This window comes from Sceloporus undulatus, chromosome 9 (assembly GCF_019175285.1).
Source record: "Sceloporus undulatus isolate JIND9_A2432 ecotype Alabama chromosome 9, SceUnd_v1.1, whole genome shotgun sequence".
NCBI classification, from domain to species: Eukaryota; Metazoa; Chordata; class Lepidosauria; order Squamata; family Phrynosomatidae; genus Sceloporus; species Sceloporus undulatus.
In genome coordinates, this window is record NC_056530.1 from 5812310 (window position 1) to 5816766 (window position 4457).

The following is a 4457-nucleotide window of genomic DNA, read 5'->3' on the forward strand; positions in this document are numbered from 1 at the left end:
TATTATTATTATTATTATTATTATTATTATTATTATTATTATTATTATTAATGCCACAATAGAGTGGTTAATGTATCCAAGGAGTAGCCATGTTGGCCTTGTTTGTTGTGTGCCTGGCTGGCTTCAACTCCTTTCCGACTTACAGTGACCCTGCCTGCCCTGGGGTTTTCTTGGCCAGGTTTGTTCACAGAGGGTTTGCCATGGCCTTCCTCTGAGGCTGAGAGACTGTGACTTGCCCAAGGTCTCCCAGTGGGTCTAGGTCTTCAGCGTCCTGGGTGACCAGAGGTCCTACATTTTCTAGGACATACAGCTGTCCCTCTGTATATATGGATTTTTTATCTATGGACTCAATCATCCAAAGGTTGAAAATATTGAAAACTAATATCAGTTCCCAAAGCAAACCTTAATTTTGCCATTTTATGTAAGGGACACCATTTTACTACACTATTGTATTGAATGGGACTTGAGCAGCCACAGATTTTGGTATACCAAGGGCCCACTGTATCTTACATTTCAGCCTTGTGTCCAGGAGGAACTCCAAAAGAGCCTTCATTTTGAGCATCACTAAGAAGCATGAATATATATTTCTGTGTGTGCTTTGAGCTTTTATTAGGGCTGGTCCTCCATTTTTCTTGAATGTCTTATATTTTAAGGTGCCTTTGCGGTTATGACATTTGGTTTATCCCAACATTTCACCGATGGTATAAATGGGTAACCTTTAGTCTTTCACTGGTTTTGCTTATGATTGCTATTAGTCTAACAAAGGAATGTGTGCTTATGTGCCTTCAAGCTGCCTGTCAATTTATGGTAACCTTATGCATTTCAGAGAGTTTTCTCAGGCAAGGAATACTTAGAGGTGGTTTTGCCAGTTCCTCTCTCTGAAATATAGCACATGTTATTCATTGGTGGTTTCCCATCCAAGCATCCAAGTGAGAAGCACCCTGATAGAATGATGAATGTGAGGTTGGGAGGCAAGGGGTTTTTCTTGACTCCCTTGGAGAACCAAAGATACTGTATAGCTAAAACCTGTGTATGCATGGGGTTGGGAGGGAGGTCCTTCTCCAGATCTTCCTTTAGGGGAGGAGAGTGGCACCAGTGGCAGCAGACCCCATGTAGACTCATAGGAGTTTATCCCATGAATATCCCAGAAAGAATCGTGTAATTACCCACTCCCTGTACTCTTTACCTTGCCAGCTGTTGCTTTCACTCAGGAGACCGCCCCCCATACCTCATCTGACACAGACGTGGGGTGCCTGGCTGCAACCACATGGCCAGGCGCCCCATTTCTGCATCAGACCTGGAGATGGAAGGGGCTTCTGAGTGAAAGAGAGTGTGGCAAGGTAAGTAGCATACACCAGTCGTGGGTCACAGGTTGGTATGGGGGGAAGTATGTGAACACCTGCACATCAGTGTGCCAACACAGAGACCAACCTGATTGATCACTGGGGCGAGGAAAGCATAGGCTGAGCCTGTCCTTTCCTGGCCCGACTGCTCAACCTCAGAGAATGAGGAGGCAGGAAGCATTGGATGTTCAGAAGGACTCTGAATCTATTAAGGATTCTGATGAAGGATTCTCTATTTTTGACTCAGTGACTGATATTTGTGATATTTTGATTAAGAAGAGCCCTCCCTCCAATCCATCTGCCTTGGTCCAGGCCTCAGAGGGAGAGAACATATGCTGGACCTGATCCCCTTCCCCACCACCATTCCCTTCTCCTTTTGTGTCATGCCTTTTTAGATTATAAGCCTGAGGGCAGGGAACCGTCTAATTAAAAATAATATTAATTGTAAGCCGCTCTGAGAGCCTCGAGGGCTGAATGGTGGGGCATAAATACTGTAAATAAATAAAAAAAATGTAATAGGAGCTGATTACTGTACAGTGGATCCTTGATATACTTCCAGGACCCCCACCTCCTCATGGATCCCAAATTCCATGGCTGTTCAGGTGCCATTATATGCAATGGTAAAATGGTGTCCCTTATATAAAAGAGCAAAATCAAGCTTTGCTTTTTTGGAATTTTAATGTTTTTTCCCCCATGGATACTTGAATCTGTGGATATGAAGAGCCAACTATACTTGAAGTGGATCAGTGCCATCTAGCTAAAATTAAAACACCATTCCTTACCAATTCCTTATGATCTGTAACACCACTCATTATTAACCTATAAACATACAAGGTTTGAAGGGCAAGTGAACAGTGTACGTACATGTTGGTGAAGGTGAAAGGCATATAAAGAAAATAGGTGAGCTGCAAATCAGTAACAAAACATAATTGAACCGTCTGCAATATGATAAAATGATATTTTAAGATTGTCTTTCCCAAACTATCAGTTTCCAGCTGTACAGTATTGAACTCAGGCAATAATTATGTTAAAGACTTTGTAGTTCATCTGGAAAAACATTGCAAGTAAAAGCAAGGAAATATTAAAATGACACAAAGGGGCATCTGGTTGGGATGATGGCATAATTAATCGCTCTGTTTCATCTCTCCTCTTTTTTCTGCTTTTAAGTAATAACATCCTGAGAAAGTACCATCCTAACTAAGTATTTGGATTGTCTTTTGTTTTGTTGTGTCTCCTTCAGTATTTCTTTCTGCTTAACTTTATTATTTTTTCTCTCTTTTGTTCAAGAGACTAGTTTTAATTTTCACTCAATGGGAGTTCTGACCATAAGGCATTTTGTATCAGCTTTGCACATAACTGGAGAAACTTTTTAAATAGCAAACTTCTCAGAGACTATCACTTTAATTAGACTTAATTAGACATTTACTGTCTAGACTGAACTCTTTTGTTTTGATTCTTAGCTGCTTTCAGCTTCACTTCGGTTTTAAAGTCTCCATCTTGTTGAAGCACGCAGTTGTTTTGTACAAACTTAATGGGAGTAGTTTTTTAAATAATGAAACTCCTCAGAGATTGTCATCATAATTGGATTTTTTTGTTTAGTTCTTTTACTTTGTTTGGGACCATAGTTTAAGTTCTGGAGGTTTTACTCAGTCAGATTTCACAGGTGCGTAACACAATGTTTGGACCAAATGGGGAAGGTAAAAAGGAAATTGTCTCCACTCCACTACTTTCCCCTGAAGTATAATTGGTCCTTGTTATCTGCTGAGGTTTAATTTTAGGACCCTCCATGGATACCAAAACCAATGGATGCTCGAGTCACATTAAATACCATGGCATAACAAAATGGTGTCCCTTGTATAAAATGGAAAATCAAGGTTTACTATTTGGAATTTATACATTTTTGTAATATTTTCAAGCTGTGGATGCTTGAATCTGTGGATAAAAAATCTGTGGCTAAGAAGGGCGACTGTAATACAAAGAGTGTAGCTGACCAGGACCTGAACCAGGTGTTTACCATGCCACAAGTCATGGCTGCACTAAACTGGCTGAAACAATTTGTGCTATCTATGCAGCCTTTGATTGCTTCTGATAAGGAAATTCAGTTTGCTTCTGTTAAAGAAACGAGCACATTGGTAACCCATATACAGACCACTAAATTGAAGACTGGGACCTCAGAAGATAGGGTTATTGCTTACAAAAGGGCTATGAATGCATCCCATTGCCTTTTGTCTGTCCATATTTCTCAGCTAGTCTCTCTAACCCAATGTGCTTACCTATGGATCTTTGGTCTGAGAGACTTGGAGGCTAAACTGACCGCCCCGATAGAGTGGCTTGCCACTGCCTCTTTCAGCACCAGGTTCGGCCATGGCAACTGCATGCCATGCCCCCGATCCAGTGCTTTGCTGGCCCAAAAAGGGCTGACAAAATGCCTCTCCTTTCCAGAATGGCAAAAAGCTGCAGGGCCGGCCCTACCATATAGGCGACCGAGGCGGTTGCCTGGGACACAAAAAGACCAGGGGCTCAATTTGTGCCCCTCTGCGTATGCGCGTGCGCATGCAGCCCCAGCCCAGCCCAGCGCACCCGCTCTTCTCCTGCTGCCCTGGGCCTAACTCGGGAAGCAGGTGCCGGCGCTTGGACGGAGCACAGCTCTAGCCCCACCCCCAGCAGAGCAGCAGGAGGCACGACTTTGGCGCCCTAGGGGCTGGAGCTGCGCTCGTGCACGCTCCCAAGCACCCTTTCCAGCCACTTGCAGGGAGGAAGGGACAGGGGGAGCTTCCTCCTTCTCCCTTCCTTCCCGCGGCTGCAGCCAACCGCAGGGAGGAAGGGACGGTGGGGGCCACCGCCTCCTCCTTCTCCCTTCCTTCCCATGGGTGCAGCCACTCGCGAGGAGGAAGGGGCAGTGGGGGCACCTCCTCCTTCTCCCTTCCTTCCCGCAGCTGCAGCCACCTGCGAGGAGGAAGGGGCGGTGGGGACCGCCGCCTGCTCCTTCTCCCTTCCTTCCCGCAGATGCAGCCACCCGTGAGGAGGAAGGGATGGTGGGGGCACCTCCTCCTTCTCCTTTCCTTCCCATGGGTGCAGCCAGCCGCAAGGAGGAAGGAACAGTGGGGGCCACCG